Source organism: Staurois parvus, unplaced genomic scaffold (genome assembly GCF_062004578.1).
Source record: "Staurois parvus isolate SC_StPar_1 unplaced genomic scaffold, SC_StPar_1.0 ptg000025l, whole genome shotgun sequence".
Lineage (NCBI taxonomy): Eukaryota > Metazoa > Chordata > Amphibia > Anura > Ranidae > Staurois > Staurois parvus.
In genome coordinates, this window is record NW_028317821.1 from 14,650,001 (window position 1) to 14,673,206 (window position 23,206).

Below are 23,206 nucleotides of genomic sequence, written 5' to 3' on the forward strand. Positions count from 1 at the left end.
ATAACAGCATGAAGCTTCTCTGAAAGATGCAGATACTGTAGAGAGTATCTCCCCAATTGCTACCAGAGTACTCTGCCTTGGGGTGGCTCCCCTGTGTTGATAGGCCCTGGTTTTCTCTAGCTGTTTGTTACCAGAACTACAATAAACTGCTTAGAAAGGAATTCAGTTTATAGTCGTGCACTGGAGCGATTGTGGCGTAAAACCAAATCCCAGCAAGCATTCACCCTATATAAATCTGCTTTCTTAACATACAATTCCTCCCTCCATGCTGCCAAACAAGCCTACTTTGTCACTCTTAATAACAACCTTGTCAGCAAGTCCTCGTAGTCTCTTCTCTACTTTTAACTCTCTACTTTCTCCACCTCCACCTCCACCCAGTAACTCACTCACTGCTTATGAGATTGCAAATCATTTCAAAAACAAGATTGATGCAATTCATAGGGGCATCTCCACTACACAGACATCTTTCCCACTTAGCATACCTTATACTAAATCTCTCTCAACACTTTCCTCTTTTGACCTTGCTACTACTGAAGAGGTCACTAATGTTTTCTCAGAATCCTGTTTCACCACATGCCCCCTGGATCCTGTCCCCTCTCAACTACTACGGTCACCCTCTTCTTTTGTCCTATGCTCCCTCATTCACATCTTCAATCTTTCCCTCTCTAATGGCACCTTCCCCTCCCCTCTAAAGCATGCACAGATCACTCCCATACTTAAAAAGCCCTCACTGGACCCCACCAACCTGAACAACTTAAGACCCATCTCCCTGCTCCTGTTTACCTCTAAACTCTTAGAACGCTTAGTCTACAATCGCCTGAGCTCCTACCTGGCTTTCGCTCACTCCAATCCACTGAAACTGCCCTACTAAAACTCACTAATGATTTACTAACTACTAAAATCAATGGCCACTACTCCATATTCTTGCCTCTTTGCAGCTTTTGATACTGTTGACCATCCCCTCCTCCTCAAAAAACTCCACTCTCTTGACCTCCGAGACTATGCTCTCTCCTGGTTCTCCTTCTACCTATCAGAGCTCTTCTTCAGCATTACCTTTAACTCTCTCTCCTCCTCTCCACTTTCTCTTTCTGTAGAGGTCCCTCAAGGTTCTGTCCTTTGACCGCTTCTCTTCTCAGTCTACACCTCCTCCTTTGGTCACTTGATAAACTCCCATGGCTTTAAGTACCATCTCTGTGCTGATGAAACACAAATCTATCTTTCTGCTCCTCACCTCGCCCCTTCAGTCTCCTCTTGCATTACTAACTTGTGACAGTCTATCCCCTCTTCAGTCAATCATGAATGCTGCTGCCAGACTCATCCATCTTACTAACTGTTCCATATCTGCCATCCCTCTCTGCCAATCCCTCCATTGGCTTCCCATTGCCCAACAAATAAAATTCAAAACATTAACAATAACAAAACATTAACAATAACACATAAAGCCATTTATAACGCTGCCCCAAATTACATCACCAATATTGTCTCCAAATATCACCCAAACTGTCCTCTCTGCTCCTCCCAAAACCTCCTGCTCTCTAGCTTCCTTGTCTCCTCCTCCCATGCGCATCTCTAGGACTTCTCCAGAGCCTCCCCCATCCTCTGGAACTCTCTACCCCAATCTATCTATCGCCTACTCTGCCCAGAGGTGAGCTCTGAAAACCTATCTCTTCAGGGAAGCCTATCCTGCCTTCAGCTAATAATGGAATCTTCTATTCCTCCTATTAGTTCACCCCCCACAGTTATTACCTTTTGCACCAGCAGCCCCTCCCTCTTAGATTGTAAGCTCCAAGCAGCAGGGCCCTCCAAACCCTCTTGTATTGAACTGTATCATTGCTGTATTGTCTCCCTTTATATTGTAAAGTGCTGAGCAAACTGTTGGCACTATATAAATCCAGTATAATAATAATAAGGATAAGTGCAAGTAACTGTTATGAACTATTTTACTAAGTAGTGATTCTTAAACAAAAATCAGCTGCATGGTCAAGTTGCCAGAAGGAAGCCTTTACTGTGCCAATGACACAAAAAAGACCAGTGAGGTGTGTCAAGGTGTTGTCGGGCATATTGTACTTGGTCTTTTTGGTGGCATTGGCACAGTAAAGGCTTCTTTCTAGCAACTCAGCCATGCAGTTCATTTATGTTCAAGTATTGTTATATTGTGTTCCTTGAAACAAACACAAACCCTTTTTCCGTGTATTTCTCCTGAGGTTACCTGTGGGTTTTCTTTGTATCCCAAATAATTCTTCTGGCAGTTCTGGCTGCAATATTTCTTGGTCTACCTGCCCTTGGCTTGGTATCAAGAGATCCCTAAATTTTCCACTTCTTAATAAGTGATTGAACAGTACTGACTGGTATATTCAATGTATTAGATAACTTTTTATATCCTTTTCCATCTTTATAAAGTTCCATTACCTTGTTATGCAGGCTTTTTGACAAATCTTTTCTGCTCCCCCATGGCTCAGTATTTTGCTTACTCAGTACATGCACGTGAGAGCTAACAAACTCATTGACTATTTATACAGAGATACTAATTACTATTTAAAGATCCACAGATGTGGGAAATTAAACTTTGATTGACATTTTAACCTGTTTGTGTCACCTTGTGCCAAGGCCAAACATTCCAGGGCCATTAGGATGATTTCTGTTATTGTTATGATTTAAAAAGGAGCCAAACAACTATATGATAATAAATGGCTTCATATGATCACTATCCTTAAATAAAAGACAGTTTTTCGGTATGATCAGTCATATTTTCAATATCAATGCCAATATTTCATGATTTATGCCAGGGTATACAAACATTTGAGCACAACTGTAAATTGCAATGGGAATTTTATGGTTTATGTTGATAGGTTCTTGCACTTCAACCCTGAAGGATGTATGGCCACCAGTTATTACTCCACAGAGACAATATGAGACCTGGAGGAGGGGGGGGTCCCCACTGGAGTTTGTGTGTTCAGTTATATTAAGCCTGTTGTCTATGGGACCCTTGGTCCACTATCAACCCCGTCAGTCACTCAAACTGAAAGACATTTGTCCAATCCTAACTACACTTCCCAAGCACACTGAATGCAAATTTAAGATATGCTTAAGATTGTATCACTGATGAGGTAAGACCAGAATGGCTTAATTATTCATCACTGACACTTTATAGAAGAGGCAATTTTCTGGCACAAATAATTAGGACCCAAAGAGACTCCACTCTTATAGGTCATATGAATTCCGAACAAGTGAAAGCTGCCATGCTGCCATGGATATCTTGGCAGACTTTCAGACCTGTTATTCAACTTTACACTTCCTAGTTATGATTATTAGGATTTAATTAAGTTCCTGAGGGACATTCCTTTTCTCCAGTTAATAACATAGCTGTAGTAGCTAGATGCCCACATAACAATAACTAAACTTTTAGATGCTATAAATTTGTTACCATCTAATAAAGCCCTGGGCACGGATGGCCTACTGACTGAGTTCGATAGGAATAAAATAAAATCATTCTTCCCATCTTGTTAGATAACCTACAAGACACTTTTGATTCTGTCCAATGTTCCTTATTTATGTATACAGCTAATATTAAGGTAATACCCAAGCCGGGCAAAGATACAATTTTTCTGGATCCCTATAGGTCTGTGTTCTTTCCTAAATTGTTTATTTCAGCATAGCAAGAAAAAACAAAAGAAAAAGAAAATAGGCTAAACACCTATAACGCTTCCCTCAAACCAATATTTATTGTACAACAATATAACAGAAATAGTAAAAACACATTGGATCAGAGATACAGAAACCGATCCCGACCATGTAACCCCCCACCCACACAGAAGGGAACCTCCCAAGATGAGCACCCCAAGATGGCAAACAGGGGAGGTACCTAATCCATCCTGATATGAGGCTGCAGCACCCGCACCGCAACTCCAAACCAAACCCCCCCAAACCACACACCACACACCACCGCTAATAACCCCCCTGAAACCCGCTGACCTCCTGGGACCACCCCAACACCCCCCCAACCCACAACCCAACCACCCCCCAGAGGGAGCTGAGGTATAGCACTCGCCCACTAAATCCTCCCTACCCCTCAGTCCCCTTCTGATCTAATTGCCCGCCTAACCATACACTACATAGACATCACAGATATCATGGGAGCCAGTCCCATATCCTACTCAATATCTCTATATAGCAGGGAAATAATGAAATGACTGCAGTCAATGAGTGCCAATCTAGACACCAGGTGGTCACTAGTTGGTGGATAGTGGACTCTGTAGTTGGAAGACCTGGTTGCTGGATTCCATGTAAAGATGGGCTAATGCCTCAAGAGTCCAAACTGGGCAATCAGGTCAATAATGCAAAAGGTCACTAATGTGAATGTCTATATAGCCATTTCAAAAGGTTCTTGCAGATTGTGTGCAGCAATGTACTGTAAGTCCAATAAGGAATGTAAAAGGAAAACACACACAGCCTGCAGGTGGTGGAATTAAGCTGAATATCATGCACAATTGGACAAAGGCGATCTTCAATGGCAAGCCTCCTGTCTATAGTCCAACCAGTATATGTGAGGTGTAGACATGGATAGATGCAGCACAGCCAGCTGGACTAGACACAATCATGTAACTTGAGTACCTGCCACAGCAACCTGTTTCCAGTCCAGCCTGTGCAAGTCTGCACAGCTGATATGACCTAGATATCAACACTGGGTCATCAGCACTTACTGTGTGATGGGAGCGACTAGGTCCTGTCAGTCAAACCCGATGGTACAGACCATGTTGTGTGAAAACTCCTCCAGTCATACGACTGTAATTACTGCTTGCCATACTCCATAGAGGAGAGAACCGTGACCGTGCATGGGTGTAGAGTCCAGTTCAGACCAATGGTGGAGCCCTGTGAGTGGCATGCGAGGAATGGAGGGAGGGGACGTGAGATCAAACTGATGCGTTTTGTTCCGCCTTCTCCCGGAACTCTCACTATTACTTCTCACCAGATGCCAAGGCTGCAAGAACTAGCAGCAAAACAGCCTGATTCACTCAGAAAGGTATGTTCCCCTCTTATCAGCTTCAGCCTCTAGTAAGGGGACATGACTCTCCTTCTTATCCCCTCTCCTCCACTATGGGCAGTGAAACCGGCAAACGGCTGTATGGACATGATTTATTTCAGCAAAAGACTGGGAATCTTTAATTTACTCATATATTTACAGTATGTGTATCTATATAGAAACTAAATTTGTTATAACTTTTATTGGGGAAAGTTTCAAACCTTGATCAACCAACCTAAATTCATCTTTACTAAAAAACTAAACTAAATAGGAATGCACGTACCAACGCACCAAAGTCAAGGGGAGAATAAATGACGCCCACCTAACCACCTGCCCCCTGGAGCCTGTTCCATCACAAATGCTATGGTCACCCTCTGGCTCTATTCTACACTTTCTAACTCACATCCTTAATCTCTCCCTCTCTTCCAGCATCTTCCCCACCTCTCTAAAACATGCACTAGACACCTTCATACTTAAAAAGCCCACACTAGACCCCACAATTCTTAACCTACGACCCATCTCCATACTCCCCTTTTCCTTCAAATTTCTTGAACGCCTGGTCTATAACCTACTGAGCGACCATCTCAGTGAGAATGGTAGTGACCCCTACCTATGGGACTGAGACAAACCCGGAGTGTCAGTTTAAAAAAAAAAATAGCAGTTTTTAAATTAATTGGTTACTTACCTGTCTTGAAAAACAACTATTGGTCAGGAGTCTAGAGCAGAGCCTATCAAAGTTGAAGAAGAAGTCGTTAGCCGTTAGAAGCAGCAGTGACAGAGAAGAAGAACCACCCTGTGTTACTCACCATGGAATTTCTCCTGCGTCAGCTGATGGAGAGGGCCTCGACACCAGGGGGCAATAAATGGATGCAGTTTTGCCTCTGTCTCCCATCCACGTCACCTTCTGTACAGCCTTCTGTTCTTCCTGCAGTGTACCCGGTTATTGTGTCCGCTCCGCCTCTGGTCCTCCAACAAGAGTCCAGTTCTCAAATTCCCCTCCAGCATCTGGCTGTGTCTTCAGCCCCTTCCACTTCTGCAAGTAATGCTGGCCCTGAGCTCTTCAGCATGGCTGGTGCATGCGCAGAACGGTCCAAGACTGTGACAGCAAGGCTGAAGAGGTGCCGCAGGATCTCTTCTCCTTCTCCCAGGTGGTCGGACAAGGGTAAAAGTGCTGCAAAAGTTCCTTCCCTGCTCTTTGACTCTGCAAATGTACAAAATATACAGAAAAGGAGATGTCAGATGCAGCCTTCAAATATTCGTATTTTGCTCTCCTCTATGCCTGCTGATATTCCTGATGTGCGGAAGGAGGTGACAGTTGCATCTGTAACTGACACTGCTGTGCTGGCTGATCATAGTGCGCCATTACCTGCTGCTATGAATTTTTCCAATGACATTGCAGGTGAGAATTTCAATCAACATTTATTGTTTAATTTAGCTGCTTCATTTAATAACTTTGCTGATGATTTTAAGTGTATTCTTACATCTACTCCTGCGATTCCTTCAGACAGTATTCTGCAAGCTTGGTCTGCGCCATCGGACTTTCCTACTATTCCTCTTGTTGTTGAGTCCATCGCTGTTCCGGATTTGTCCCCTTTTGCTGTTTCAGTTCTGCAATGCTGTCTTAAAGAGTCCCTGATGTGCAAGATATCTCCATTGGGGTTTAACTTGCTGTCATATGTCAAAGAAAAAGTTTAGAGAGGGGATTATGTTGATCTCTTATCCCTTTTACCTTCAGTAACGGATAACAGATTGGATATTAAGGAATCAGATAAATCTAGCGTTGATAAGCATAAATCTGCACCTCGTTCTTTTACTAACTGGTTGCAGGATTTTTGTATCTATGCCAGTGTTATGGGAGAAAAAAGGCCTGAACTGTGTTGCGAAATGTTTCAACATGTTGAAATAATCCTTGAATTTTTCTGGATTAATTTGGTTCTTGTAAAATGAATCATTCCATCAAAAATTGGCTGTTCATAAAACTTTGAAATGGGGTTCTAAGGATGTTGGTTTATGGCTTAATTTATTGTTGCCACATAAGCAGCTTTTGAAACAATCTTCTCATCCAGGGCCTTTTAAGAAAGACCTTTGTTTTAGTTTAAATGACGGAATCTGCAAATGGCCTAAATATTACAAGTACAAACATGAGTGTGCAACGTGTGCTGGTCACACCCTGCCTCTCGTTGCTTTAAAAAGTTGACTATGAATAATCCTGCCCAACATAAGGATATGTTTCTCAAAAGCAGTCACACTGGTGAAGTTAATTGAAATGTTGCCATATCTCTGCATTTGGCCAAATCAGCAGATGGCGGAGTTACTCATTAATGGTTTTGAATATGTTTTTTTCTAACCTACATTCTTTGGTCCTGGTTGTCGGATAAATGATAATTTGCCTTCTGTGCGTAGGTTTAGCTGGGTAGTAGCTGCGAAAATAGAGAGAGAAGTTTATGAGGGTAGGGTTTCGGGCCCCTTTTCTAATCCCCCATTCATTAATTTCCAAATTTCTCCTCTAGGTTTAATTCCAAAGAAAGAACCCAATAGTTTTAGTTTAATCCATCATTTATCTTTTCCTGTTGGTTCATCTTTAAATGATGACATTGATCCGCTTTTCTGCTCCGTCTCATACGCATCTTTTGATGATGCTCTGGTAAAAATACGGCAGTTAGGAAAATCTTCTTTGTTTGGGATAGTTCCGAAATATTGTTGAAACAGTGTCTTGAGGTGATGAATCGAAATGATTCAAACCTTTTTTTTTTCACTATAACTTATAGTCAATAGAAAATTAAGTTTTTGGATATTATTATCTCTAAGACAATGGGGGGACACCTGGAGAGTAGTCTCTTCAGGAAAGAAACTGCTGGCAATACAATCTTGCATGCTGACAGTTTTCTCCCAGAGTCATTAAAGAGATCCATTCCATATAGTCAATTTCTTTAATCGTGGAAATCTGGACAGGCATAGTCTTTTGTTCAATTCTAAACATCATAAACAGACTAACAAAGAGGAGGTTAGGGTCATCTTAAGATATTCTAACGAACATGTCAAAATAAGAAAAAGTTTACAAAATCATTGGTCAGTGTTGGCAGAAGTCCCAACTATTGGGAAATTGGTGGGTGAGAATCCCTCTATTACCTATAGAAGGTCAGGGTCTCTTAAGGATTCCCTAGTACAAAGTGAATATAAAGGGGAACAGAGAAGAGGTATTCTTTAATAGAATTTCTGAATTTCATACTTCCTCGTAACTGAGGTCCTCCAGTCCCCTCATTAACTTTGTTTCTCTTTTCTGGACTCTCTCCAGTTCCAGCACATTCTTCCTGAGGACTGGTGACCAGAACTGCACAGCATACTCCAGATGTGGCCAAACTAGATTTTTGTAAAGGATTATTATTATTATTTTTATTTGGAAGGATTATAGTTTTATCTCTTGAGTAAATTCCCTTTTTAATGCATGCTAATATTCTGCTAGCTATGCTTGCTGCAGCTTGGCATTGCATGTCATTTCTGAGTCTGTTGTCATACCAGGATCCCCATATCTTTTTCTGTTCTGGACTTCCCCAGAGCTTCTCCCCATAGCCAGTAACTTGCATTTATATTTTTAGCCCCCAAGTGCATTACTTTACATTTTTCAACATTAAACCTCATTTGCCATGTATCTGATCACCCCTTAATTTTATTGAGGTCTTCCTGTATCTTGTTGTAAAGTTATTGCCCTATTTAGCTTTGTATCATCTGCAGACACTGATATTGAGCCTTGTGGTACCCCACTTACCACTCCAGACCAGTCTGAGTATATGTTGTTTATCACCACCCTATGGATGCAACCCTATAACCAGTGTTCTATCTGTACAAACCTTATGGTCCATGCCCACAGACCTCCGTTTGTAAATTAAGCATTTATGGGGGACTGTACTGAATGCTTTTGCAAAATCCAGATATACCACATCCATCGGTCTTTCTTTATCTAGATAGCAACTCACTTTCGTAGAATGTTAGATTGGTTTGGCAAGAATGTCCCTCTGTAAAGCCATGCTGATTACTACTAATGATATTGGTTTCCTTAGCAAATCTGTGGCTATGATCCCTTATCACTGCCTTACATACTATCGATGTTAGACTGACTGGCCTGTAGTTTCCAGGAATATATATCTGCCCTTTTTTAAATATTGGAACCAATCAGCTGATACCATTCCTGTCAGTATACTGTCCATAAAAATTAGGAATAACAGACTGGCTATAACCTGTCTGAGTTCTTTGAGGACTCTCAGGTATAAGCCATCTTGTCTTAGTGATTTATTTGTGTTAAGCTTCTTCAAGTCTTTTTCAGACATTGGTTTCTGTTAGCCACAAGGGTGCACTTTGATGCATTATTAATGATGAAATCTTGATGACTATACCCTTCCATTTCCTTTGTAAAAACTGAGAAAAATGCATATAGTACAGTTGCCTTCTCCTTGTCATTTGTAACCAGCTTCCCTTCGACATCTTTTATGGGGCCAATATGTTCTGACTTCGCTTTTTTAATGTTAGTATACAGTATTTAACAATTTGGCGGGAATTTTTTTTACTCTCCTTTGCCATGTGTCTCTTGTGGTCTATTTTAGCCATCCTGATTGCATTCTTACTTTTCTTATTACATTCCTTGTAGTGTTGGAATGCCGACAGTGACCCCTCTGCTTTATATTTTTTAAAAGCCATTTTTTTCTCTTTAATATTTTTTTGCATCACAGTTTAGCCACCTAAGCCTAACCTTTTCCCTCTTCTCCTCCTTCTATCACCTATTTCTGGGTCCACATCTCCATAACCCCACCCACCTCTATGCTGGCCCCAGCCAGCACCTGTTGGGCAATGTCCAAGCTGCTTTCCAGGTTGTTGATACTTTGCAGTGTTGCCACCTGATTCTCTGGATCCAAGCTCTTCATGGAATGCATACATGAAGCATGGAGCAAGATGTGCAATGGGTCACCAAGCCTGTTGGACATTTTACCCACTACTCTAATGGGGATTAAAAAAAAAAAAAGTATATATTTATTTATATATATATATATATATTTTTATATATATATATTAACCACTTCCCATCCGGCCCATGTATAAAAATGGCCGGCAGGGAGCAGTGCAGGGGATGCTGCCATTTTGGTCTGTGCACACTCCCTGGGAGTGCGTGGAACCGTGATTCGGTGCCCGCTGTTACCTCTGGACACAGTGGAACACCGATCGCTGTACGGGACCTCTGTGTGAGGTCCCAATCATGTGATCACTGATTGGCCGATCAGTGATCACATGAACAGTAGTAAACAAGATGTCACTTCTGACATCATTGCTTACTACTAGTGAAATCTGTGAATGATCACAGAGATCACATGGTACAAGGCTATTCACAACACCCTTGTACCATGTGACAAGCTGTGACCAATCACAAAGTATTTTGCAATGGCTGGAAGAATGCAACCAGAGAGAAAAATAAATAATTGCTTTTACAGCCTTTATGGTTTTAAAAGCAATCAGTGTAAAAAAATAAATCTTCATCACCCCCCACAAGTAGTACAGTGTCACTATGGTGACACTGTTCTGCTAGGGTGACAGTATGGTAAAAAACATAAATAATAATATAAGAAAATAGAAGAAAAATGTAAAAAAAATTAAAAAAATTATAATTTTTGGTTATAAACTAATTTGAGTTATTTTTTTTGCTAAAAAGATAATTGAATACATTTCGGGCAAGATTTATGAAGAAAGATTATTTATTTGCAAACTTTTATAAGAAAAACACTTTTTTTCAAAATTTTGGGATTTTTTCATTTATATAGCAAAAAAATAAAAATCCCAGTGGTGAATAAATACCACTAAAATAAAGTTTTATCTGTCTCAAAAAATGCTAAAACATTCATATGGGTAGAGTGTTGCATAACCGCGCAATTGTCATTCAAAGTGTGACAGCGCTGAAAATTGGCTTGGACAGGAAGGGGGTAAAAGTGTCCAGACTTGAAGTGGACTTGAAGTGGTTAATCCTTTATATAGTTTGCTATTAAACTTCCTTATTAAGCAGTGTTGAGCAGTATATGTTTTTTATTTAAACAAATTCAGTACGCCAATTTGCTCCAACTTACTTCCAGTACTTAAAGCTACTCCAAACTTCTACCAGTATTCCAAATCACTCCCATTTACTCCCAGTATGCCTACTCCCTCAACGTACCCCAAGTTACTCCCAGTACTCAAGTTACTCCAAGTTACTCCCAGTATTTCAAATTATTCTCATTACTCCAAGATACTCTCAGTACTCCAAAATACTCACAAGTAACTCCAAATCACTCCAAGTACTCTGAGTTAATCAAAAATACTCCCAGTAGTCTGAGTTACTGCCAAGTCACTTCCCAGTATGCCAAGTTACTACTAGTCCTCCAAGTTACCCTCAGTACTTCTGATTATTCCCAATTACTCCGTTACCCAAAAATACTCCCAATTACTCCAAAATACTCCCAAGTACTCCAAGTTACTCCCAAATACTTCCAGGTACTCCAGATACTCCCAGGTACTCCAAACTACCCCTAGTACTCCAGTTGCTCTAGTTGCTCAAAGTTATTCCTCACAGTACCCCTTTTCCCCTGCAGTCGGTCCTATCAATGTATCCCACTCCTTCATTCACAGCATGTCTCCAGCTCTTGCCAGTATGCCAGGGATCCTCTTGTAAGTCAGTGTGTCCCTCACCCTGAAGCCGATCCTCCGCTCAGTGTGGCCTGCACCCCCCACCTGCCTTTTTACTAGTATCCGTGTCCCGCACCCAGTGTCAGTGTCCCACGCCCTCCTGCTGGCGTGTCCAGACTCCCAACCCAAGCGCCCTCCCTCTCAGCTTACCGGCTTCTCCACTCTCTGTCCAGCAGCTTCACTCTCCTCTTGAAGCAGAGATTAGCTTAGCCTCTGCTGCGCCAAGTAACCTTCCTGCCTCAACATGTTTCCTCCTAGTGTTCACCTCTCAGCGTGGTATGCCTTCCTTCTATAGTATCTTCTTCTCAGCGTGGTCCACTTTCCTCCAAGCATCCTCCAAGCGTCTTGGGTATATTCTATAGTTATATTACCTACTGTGACAGTGGGAGGCCCTGCTGCTATGTGAATTTATGTAGAAATGGCACAGGGCTCACATTAAGGCTTAATTCAAAGCTCCAAAGTGTTATTTACGAGTTGAGAAACCTGGGCTTTAAGCTTTCTCCAGGTTTTGTAATCCCAAATCAGAGCCTGGAGTTTGGAACTTCCAAAGTGTCTTGGGTGGGACAGAACTTGCTTGGGTGTCCAGATTTTGCTAGACATCTGCAACCTGTGTGAGTGCACAGGTGTGCTGGGTCATTATAAGCAAGATCTGGGAGCAGCTCAAGGCAGTTTCTGCCAGTTGGAGAGAGTATTTGAGAAGATAGAAGTGTGTTCCAGGCAGGAGGGATGATCTGCTCAGTAGACAAGAACCTATGTTAGGGAGACTTCTTGCCCAAAAGGACTAGGAAAGTCAAGACAGCTACATGGGTCCAGAGAGATCAAGAATGCTGAGGTGACAACAAGTCCAAAGAGGGTGTTGAAGGAAGTCTGAGTGGCTGCAAGCATAGGCTGAGTGAGCTTGAGGAGCCCATGGTCTGGGAGACCAGAGATATCAGTGGTGTTTCTAACAGAAGAGCCAGGTGGCTCGGCATTTTCTGTTGACACTGGTTTGGAGTGAATCTGAAACCCTTGCATGGGAAACCATGTGTTATTAAGACTTTGTTTTGTTTCAATAAATGTGGGCTGTTGTGCCATGCCCAACACAGTTTGGACTGACATGGACCCTTGAGGTATCATCCCCCACATCACAATACCTAATGAATTTTGCCCCTACTGAACTTGCCTCTCTTATAAGTATGAATGTCTGCACTTTATTTCAGGTCCTTATTTTTTTTATCCTTTGTTCCTGTACTCAGTTGTAAGACCTGTCATATTGCGGTGAATGCTCAGCAGGGGCAAATGGGGTGGCGTGCGTCTTTTTTTTTTTTAATTTTGAGTTGGCATCATCAGGACAAGGCTGGACGCTGTGATTGATGATGGATTACATCAATGGAACCATTTTTTTTGCTTTTTTTTAATAGAGGACCTGTCAAAAACTGTTGTGTTTTTTTTGTTCAATTACCCTAAAGGGCCAGGTATGACTTTTAGGGGGAACCCCATGCGCTTTTTACACTTTTTTTTTAATGTGGGTTCCCTCCTAACCTTCCTACCACACCTAAAGTGTCTGTATTTTCTTTTTATGTATTTTTTTTTTTATAATATTTAAAAAACATTTTTATTTTTAGGTTTTTTTTTTTTGGGGTTGAGTATTCTCCTCTCAGTTTTCGGCAGTGTCCAGCAACACATTGCATAAGGCTGCAGTGCAAGCAAACTTATATAGTGTGGGGCGTGGACTTAGCCGTGAGCCATGATTGGCCAAAGTCATGGGGACTTTGGCCAATCATGGCTCTGCAGTGCATTGTGCTGTGATTGGCCAAAGCATTGCACCTGGCCTGTGGTCAGGGGCATTGCTTTGGCCAATCATGGCTCTCACAATGCGCTGTGAGAACGAAGGGCATTGTGGGGCACTCTAACATCAAGCCCAACACTATGCCGAATATCTTCTAGCACAGGGGTTAAAATTTAGAGTCCAGACCTACTAGCCAGTCACAAAACTTACTCTCCACCAGTTGCCCCACCCAACCTTGCCCAGGTCCGCCCCCAACCCCAACCCCTGGCCTGGTAAGGGGTATACATGAAGGATACCTGTTTTAGCAGCTGGTTCTTTGTAATCTGTTTTTACATTCATATTACAAAACAAGAAACAGAACAGCTGTCACGGAGTTAAAATGGACCAATGCCTGAGTTGTAAAAAAATGCAATAAAGAGGCAATTAAAACCACATACTTATCTTTAACTGTTTTGCTTTTTAACTCCTGAGACACAGGAAACAAACTGGGCCTGAGATTCTGACAGCTCTTGATTGAGAAGTCAAAAGGTGGCTGCCCCACACCATCTTGTGCCAAGCATAGTTGTGTTTGACAAGCTGCTAGCCATTCTTTAACAGGGCAAGATCATACATTTACCTTGCAAGATCCTTGGCCCACTGCCTACATCTTTTTGAGGCAGAAGCAACAGGAGACAGAAGAGGAGTATAAGGAGAAGGCAACTAGTTGGGGTGCTGTTTGTGATATGGAGCAAATGGAGCAGGCTTCCAAGGGGATGCTTCATTCCTTCAAATCCAGGGTTGGGGTGAGATCTTTGAGGGCACTGTTGTCCACAGTGAGACTGAGGGCTCGGGGACCCTCTGCTGAAGGAATTTGTGGTGAAGTAGTTAGTTTATGATAAAATGCCTGTGCAAGGATCCCAGGATTTGAGCTATGATGGTGGAGTGGGGGGGCATCCTATTTTGATCCCTAATGCAGAAGGAAAAGGGTAGATCTCACACTGCCATCCTAGAGGGATGATACCTAGAAGATGTATTTCCAGATAGTGTCGGGATACCCTTTCATGCTCAATGTGAAATCTGAACCCTTAAATCCTCATATCTTTAAAAGGATGAATGATGGTGGCTGCCTCAATTTTTCTAATGACAGCAGACAGGCCAGGCTGTAGGCAGCAGTCACAGGAAGCACCTAAGCCATCTGATTTCAAACTACCAGCACCTGCCACCTGTCCTGGACTGCCACCATTATAAGATTGTCTTGTCCTAATCGGGTGCTCTGGCATTGTAAATGTACTACACCTAACATTATGCAGCTTGGCCTCAGCAGCAAATGTAATGTTTACTGCATGGTAAATTATACTCTTTTTCTTCAAATTTGTGGCCTTTTCCTGTGCTTCAGCGCTCAAAAATATTTATATCTATTGTCTCTCTGAAATAATAGTCTAAATTTTATTTCAAGATAACATCTACATAGTCTCCTCCTTTTTCTTTTGGTTCCTAATAAAGCTGCTTACACACTGTCCACAAACTGTACAATATTTCTGGATAGTGATAGTGAAACATTATACTCTGATTTTTATTACATGATTTAAACTGCCATGTCTCTCCCTCTTATTATTATTATTCAGTATTTATATAGCGCCAGAAGGTTTGCTCAGCGCTGTACATTATACTGGGGGACAGAACATGAGACAATACAGTAACAAAACAATACACGAGGGGTTCGAGGGCCCTGCTCTTTCGAGCTTACAATCTAGGAGGGAGGGGATAGTGGTACAGGAGGAAGTGGCTGTGGGGGATGGAGTGGTAGGAGGAGTGAAGGAGATCGGCTGTTAAGTGAGGGTGGGGTAGGCTTCCCTGAAGAGATGGGTTTTCAGGGTGCGCCTAAAGGTGAGGAGGGTAGGTGACAGTCTGATGGATTGGGGTAATGAGTTCCAGAGGATGGGGGAAGTCCTGGAGAAGTCCTGCAGTCAGGCGTGGGAGGAGGAAACCAGGGAGCTAGAAAGTAGGAGGTCTTGTGAGGAGTGAAGAGTACGGGTTGGGTAGTATTTGGGTATCAGGTCGGTGAGGTAGTTTGGAGCAGCGTTATGGATGGCTTTGTATGTCAGTGTTAGTATTTTGAATTTAATGCGTTGGGCAATCGGAAGCCAGTGGAGGGAATGACAGAGGGGGGTGGCAGAAGTGGAGCGGTTGGTAAGGTGGATGAGTCTGGCCGCTGAGTTCAGGATAGACTGAAGCGGGGATAGCCTGTGTTGGGGTAGGCCGGTGAGAAGGGAGTTGCAGTAGTCCAGACGTGAGATAATGAGGGAGTGAACGAGTTGTTTAGTAGTGTCTGGGTGTCAGGAATGGACTGGCCAGCAATAGTAGGACTCAGCTGCCTTATGAGCTGCAGTACCAGGGCTGGCCAGCGGGTGCTCCCAGCAATCAGAGACTCAACCTTGCAGCCAGTCAAACACCTGGAACTAATTATACTGGTGTATTTAAGGGACATTCAGACCTGCAGACTCTGCCTTGGTGTTGTGTTTCTCCTGGGCCCTGTTTTCTGTTCCTGTTCCTGTCTGATTCTCTGCTGACCCTGCTCTGATCCCTGGCTTGTCTGACCATTCTCCTCTGCCTGACCCTCTGTACCACGCTGCCCGCTACCTGCTGAACCTGGCTTGTGACCCCGACCATTCTCCGCTTGCTCCCCCTGTACCTACCTGCCCAATTGATATTGATCCGGCCTGCCTGACGATGCTTGCATTGTATGTACTGTTATCTGTGGGTGGTTGGTTTGGTTTGTTTGCACTGTGTTATGTTTTAGTATTGCACTGCGTTTATGTTTGTATTGTTAGTGTTAATAAATTACATTGTTTATAACATATCTGAAGTCTGCGTTTCCCTGCGTCAATCACACACCTCTGGTCACACCCGGGAGCCCTGACATTACACCAAGGCCAATCCTGACCAGAAGTGGCTGCACAGGGAAGCCATCTTGGTTTGTTGATGGGAAGGATGGATCTGGATGAGGTTGCGTATTTATATCTGCTAGTGTTTGATGACAGGGAGTATGCTTATCAAACTCTGAAGGAGTATACCCGGGATGAACTGCTAGAATGTATACGGCTCGCTCATGTTCTAGTAGATCAGGGCACAGAGTTCTCTGAGGTGCAGCCATTGATTGAGGTTTGTGCTGAGTTGGTTTCATCTGGTACCCCCGAATGCAGGGATGAATTTTTGCCACCATTTAGTGCAGACCAGGTAGAGTCCCTGGTATGGTTATTAGAGGATGATGTGGGTTACTTTCTGGAGCGTTATTCCACATGTTCACCACAGGTACTAAGAGATTGTATAAACGCAGTGCAGTCATTGGTCAGACAGGCTTTGTGTAAGCTCAGCTTTGTTCAACCCATACTGCAGACATTGACAGATTTGTTGCACCCAGCCTCAGTCAGCTTACAAAGACCCAGTCCTGCTTCTAATCTATTTCCTCAAAGCTCTACTCCTGTATTCCCAACAGCTCCTCCAGTTACAGCCCAGTATACTTGGCTATCTACCGCATGTCAGTACCCTGTTCCCACTCGCTGCACCTATCCTGCCTTTAACCCTGTAAAAAAGCCCTCTGTAGCAACTGCTCCCTCTCCTGTTCCATCCTCCAGTTTTTCTCTGTCTCTAGCTGCTCCATTCGTTTGCAGACCTGCGTTTACTTGCAGTGCTCCAGTAGTTAAAACCAGAAAAAAGTGAAAATTCTTTCCAACCAATACCATCCTGCCAGTATCCAAACCGGTGAACCTGCCTTCCGTGGTTCAGCCTGAAGCCTCTACTCAGCCTGAATCCTCTACTCAGCCTGATGCCTCTCTTCTGCCTGAAGCCTCTACTCAGCCTGATGCCTCTACTCGGCCTGATGCCTGCACTCAGCCTGAAGCCTCTACTCAGCCTGAAGCCTCTACTCAGCCTGAAGCCTCTACTCAGCCTGAAGCCTCTACTCAGCCTGATGCCTGTACTCAGCCTGATGCCTGTACTCAGCCTGATGCCTGTACGCAGCCTGATGCCTCTACTCGGCCTGATGCCTCTCTTTAGCCTGAAGCCTCTACTCGGCCTGAAGCCTCTACTCGGCCTGATGCCTCTACTCGGCCTGAAGCCTCTACTCGGCCTGATGCCTCTCCTCGGCCTGAAGCCTCTACTCGGCCTGATGCCTCTACTCGGCCTGATGCCTCTACTCGGCCTGAAGCCTCTACTCGGCCTGAAGCCTCTACTCGGCCTGAAGCCTCTACTCGGCCTGATGCCTCTACTCAGCCTGAAGCCTCTACTCGGCCGGACGCCGGCATTCAGCCTGATGCCTCTACCCAGCATGATGAACTGATCCAGCCTGATGATCCTATTAGGCCAGTTGACTCGATGCCCGCTGTTGATCCAGATGATCCGGTACCTGATCCGGTGCCCGCTATCGTGCCAATTGACTCAGAGCCCGCTGTCGTACCTGGTGACTCGGTGCCCACTGCCTTGCCAGATGACGCGGTGCCCGCTGGCGAGCCAAATGACCTGATGCCTGGTGACCCAGGGCCCGCTGTCATACCTGGTGACCCGATGCCCGCTGTCGAGCCAGACGATCCAATGCCTGGTGACCCGGTGCCCGCTGTCGAGCCAGACAATCCAGTACCTGATGACCCGGTGCCCACTGTCATGCCTGTTGACTCGGAGCCCACTGCCTTGCCAGATGACTTGGTGCCCGCTGTCGAGCCAAATGACCTGATGCCTGGTGACCCAGTGCCCGCTGTCATACCTGGTGACCCGATGCCCGCTGTCGAGCCAGACAATCCGGTACCTGATGACCCGGTGCCCACTGTCGTGCCTGTTGACTCGGAGCCCACTGCCTTGCCAGATGACGCGGTGCCCGCTGTCGAGCCAAATGACCTGATGCCTGGTGACCCGATGCCCGCTGTCCAGCCAGACGATTCAATGTCTGCCCCAGTGCCCGCGGTCATGCCAGTTGACTCGGAGCCCACTGCCTTGCCAGATGACGTGGTGCTCGCTGTCGAGCCAAATGACTTGATGCCTGGTGACCCGATGCCCGCTGTCCAGTCAGACGATCCAATGTCTGACCCAGTGCCCGCGGTCATGCCAGTTGACTCGGAGCCCACTGTCGTGCCTGGTGACTCGGTGCCCGCCGCTTCGCCTGGGGGCCCAAGACCTGTCGCTCCGCCTGGGGGTCCGGTGCCTGCCGCTCCGCCTGGGGGTCCGGCGCCCGCCGCCCCACCTGGGAGCCTGAGACCTGTCGCTCCGCCTGAGGGCCCGAGACCTGTCGCTCCGCCTGGGGGTCCGGCGCCCGCCGCTCCACCTGAGGGCCTGAGACCTGTCGCTCCGCCTGGGGGTCCGGCGCTCGCCGCTCCGCCTGAGGGCCCGAGACCTGTCGCTCCACCTGGGGGTCCGGCGTCCGCCGCTCCGCCTGAGGGCCCGAGACCTGTCGCTCCATCTGGGGGTCCGGCGCCCGACACTCCGCCTGGGGGCCCGATGCCTGTCGCCCCGCCCGGGGGCCCGATGCCTGTCGCCCCGCCCGGGGGCCCGGTGCCTGTTGCCCTGCCCAGGGGCCCGGTGCCTGCTGCTCCGCCCGGGGGCCCGGTGCCTGCTGCTCCGCCCGGGGGCCCGCTGCCTGCTGCTCCGCCTGCTGGCCCGCTGCCTGCTGCTCCGCCTGGGGGCCCGGTGCCTGCTGCTCCGCCTGGGGGCCCGGTGCCTGCTGCTCCGCCTGGTGGCCCGCTGCCTGCTGCTTCGCCTGGTAATCCGATGTGCCTCTGCCCGGAGTCCTGCCCGATGTGCCTCTGCCCGGAGTCCTGCCCGATGTGCCTCTGCCCGGAGTCCTGCCCGATGTGCCTCTGCCCGGAGTCCTGCCCGATGTGCCTCTGCCCGGAGTCCTGCCCGATGTGCCTCTGCCCGGAGTCCAGCCCGATGTGCCTCTGCCCGGAGTTTAGCCCGATGTGCCTCTGCCCGGAGTTTAGCCCGATGTGCCTCTGCCCGATGTGCCTCTGCCCGGAGTCCAGCCCGATGTGCCTCTGCCCGGAGTTTAGCCCGATGTGCCTCTGCCCGATGTGCCTCTGCCCGGAGTCCTGCCCGATGTGCCTCTGCCCGGAGTCCAGCCCGATGTGCCTCTGCCCGGAGTCCAGCCCGATGTGCCTCTGCCCGGAGTCCAGCCCGATGTGCCTCTGCCCGGAGTCCAGCCCGATGTGCCTCTGCCCGGAGTCCAGCCCGATGTGCCTCTGCCCGGAGTCCAGCCCGATGTGCCTCTGCCCGGAGTCCAGCCCGATGTGCCTCTGCCCGGAGTCCAGCCCGGTGTGTCTCAGCCCGATGTGCCTCTGCCCGGTGTGCCTCAGCCCGATGTGCCTCTGCCCGGAGTCCAGCCCGATGTGCCTCTGCCCGGAGTCCAGCCCGATGTGCCTCTGCCCGGTGTGCCGCTGCCCGGAGTGCTTCTGCCCGGAGTCCAGCTCGATGTGCCTCTGCCCGGAGTCCAGCCCAATGTGCCTCTGCCCGGTGTGCCGCTGCCCGGAGTCCTGCCCGGTGTGCCAGTCTTTGATATCCCGCCAGTTACCAGACCCGGGCGGTGGAACATTTTGCCCAGCTAGGACTGTTTGGAGCGTCCTGAGGCCGCTCCTTGAGGGGGGGGTACTGTCAGGAATGGACTGGCCAGCAATAGTAGGACTCAGCTGCCTTATGAGCTGCAGTACCAGGGCTGGCCAGCGGGTGCTCCCAGCAATCAGAGACTCAACCTTGCAGCCAGTCAAACACCTGGAACTAATTATACTGGTGTATTTAAGGGACATTCAGACCTGCAGACTCTGCCTTGGTGTTGTGTTTCTCCTGGGCCCTGTTTCCTGTTCCTGTTCCTGTCTGATTCTCTGCTGACCCTGCTCTGATCCCTGGCTTGTCTGACCATTCTCCTCTGCCTGACCCTCTGTACCACGCTGCCCGCTACCTGCTGAACCTGGCTTGTGACCCCGACCATTCTCCGCTTGCTCCCCCTGTACCTACCTGCCCAATTGATATTGACCCGGCCTGCCTGACGACGCTTGCATTGTATGTACTGTTATCTGTGGGTGGTTGGTTTGGTTTGTTTGCACTGTGTTATGTTTTAGTATTGCACTGCGTTTATGTTTGTATTGTTAGTGTTAATAAATTACATTGTTTATAACATATCTGAAGTCTGCGTTTCCCTGCGTCAGTCACACACCTCTGGTCACACCCGGGAGCCCTGACACTGGGGTTAGGAACGTACGTATTTTGGAGATGTTGCGGAGGTGGAGCCTGCATGAGTTTGCCAGCGATTGGACATGGGGTTGGAAGGACAGGTTTGAGTCTAGAGTGACACCTAGGACTTTGGCTTGCGGGGTGGGACTGATGGTGGCGTTGTTGGTCGTAATGGAGAGGATGGGGGGGCGCGGGCTGGGGGGAAAATTAGTAGCTCGGTTTTGGAAAGGTTCAATTTGAGGAAATGGAGCGACATCCAGTCTGATATGTCGTTCAGTAGGTGGGCGATATGGGCGGAGACTGAAGGGGTGAGGTGAGGGGTGGAGAGGTAAATTTGCGTGTCATCAGCGTAGAGGTGATAGTTGAAGCCGTGGGAGTGTATCAGTTTGCCGAGGGAGGAGGTGTAGATGGAGAAGAGAAGGGGCCCGAGGACAGAGCCTTGGGGGACCCCAACAGAGAGGGGGAGAGAGGGGGAGGTGGTAGCGTTATAGGTAACGCTGAAGGAGAGTTGGGATAGATAGGAGAGCCAGGAGAGAGCAAAGTCTCTGATGCCAAGTGAGTGTAGTTTATTAAGGAGGAGGGGATGGTCAACTGTGGCGAAGGCCGCGGAAAGGTCGAGGAGTAGGAGGACTGAGTAATGGCCATTAGCTTTGGCGGTTAGCAGGTCATTTGAGTAGGGCTGTTTCGGTGGAGTGTAGGGGACGGAATGCAAACTGTAGTGGATCGAGGAGGTTGTTGTCAGTGAGGTGGGAGCTTAGGCGATTGTAGACTAAGCGCTCAAGGAGCTTGGATGTAAATGGCAACAGGCAGATGGGTCTAAGGTTATTCAGGTCGGTGGGGTCCAGGGAGGGTTTTTTAGGCTTATACTGTATAGCCTAAAAAGACTGCTTACACATGTTCTAGTCACTGTACTATATGTGTAGGTATTGTCTCTAGCTACTCTAGTAGTGTCACAGGAATAAGGGTCAGCCGCACACCAGAGGATAGATTAATATAGTGCATATTTATTGATCCTATGGATTTATTGAGTGCGGCTGACCCTTCTTCCTCTTGCATCGTGTGTTGTGGCGAGCCAGAGCCTGCACCTGTTGTGTATTGATTTGGATTGTTTGCCTGAGCGGTATACCTTTGTTCTTTGTACTCTAGCAGTGTCTCTAGTGTTTCTAGTACTATTGTGTGCTTTCATTGGTCAATTCAGACCTACTACCACTGTATAAAAAAAAATCAGCCTAACCTAAAAATAATTTTTTTCAAATAGAAATTAATCTATTAACAATAATGTAAAAGTAAAAAAAAAATCTATTACACATGCAAAATATGCGGTGTCACAATACTATGTGGTTGATGCTGTCATACTGTTCTGTAACACCACATAAAGCTTAAAGGTATCCCCCCAAGCATGCAATTAAAAGGCTTGGTATTTTCCCATTTTACACTCAGTCACATAAAAAGAAGGAATCTCTCTTAACTGAATGGAATAAGCCTTTTTTTTGCATTGGTACAGGTCCACGGCCAAGCATCCCATGCCTTTTGCTTAACCATCCTTTTGCCTAATGATCTTGAAAATTGGCCAGAATTGATATTCAAATTTTGCCATAAACTTTAATGGAGTTCAGATTTACATTTGCAAGTTTTGAACTGAACCCAGACACATTCACATCTCTCTAGTTCTGACATGTTCTAGCATGTATGAATAAATCTTCTGTAACAAGGCATGTATCCTACATGAATAATTAATTTTTTAGCACGACTCTGTTTCTGTACGTGATAGCATGGCCATAGTGCTAGTATTATACCTTTAATTATTGCTGAAGTTATGTAATATGCTTTATACACAGTGGAATGGTCGTGGGTACATGAATAGCTATGTGTGTAGCAGCCATTTTGTTCACGTCACAAGTCTCCTATGCCATTTCTTCATAAGGAAGCATTGCACAGTGACCCCCCCCCCCCCCCCCAGTCCTCCAGTTTATACAATACACAAACTGATGCCAGGACCTTGTTATCAATCCAATTATAGCACACACAGACCTCTCCATTACCAAATCCACAATTTCAGCATGGAAACCTTATTAAAACTGTCACTCTCCAAGCTTGAACAATCCAGAGAACTAACAGATATCCGGTCGTAAATAGCTCAGCTGACGGGAATAGCCAATCCACATTTCTGCAAGAATGATTAGCAGCCATAACTCTAAAACTTCAGCATATTTCATAACTCATGAAATACAAAAATCACAGCCATAGTAAGGACATAGTTCCCTCCCTCAGGTAATTTGTATCATTTTGAACCCAAACACCATGCTAGGAGGTACCAGAGTGGATTAGGCCTCCACACCCCTCCTATGAGAAATAGATATCTGAGACCTGTCATATCTATACTCATTTCAAAGTTAATTTCATGCTGGACAATAATCTTCATGTTATCAGACTGTAAATGGTAGGTATTCATAAATATGAATAATTATAGGAAAGCCACCACCCCAGAAACCGGATGAATGGTCAGATGGTCTCTGTCAACACCTCTT

The 23,206-nt window shown here is 46.0% G+C and overlaps 1 long non-coding RNA gene and 1 pseudogene across 1 annotated transcript in view; both read left to right on the top strand.

The window, feature by feature from the left end:
* LOC149471952 (uncharacterized) overlaps window positions 1-23,206 on the top strand; it is a 102,023-nt gene that overhangs the window by 42,631 nt on the left and 36,186 nt on the right. The window lies entirely within an intron of this gene.
* LOC149471953 (uncharacterized) lies at window positions 5,828-7,342 on the top strand (annotated as a pseudogene).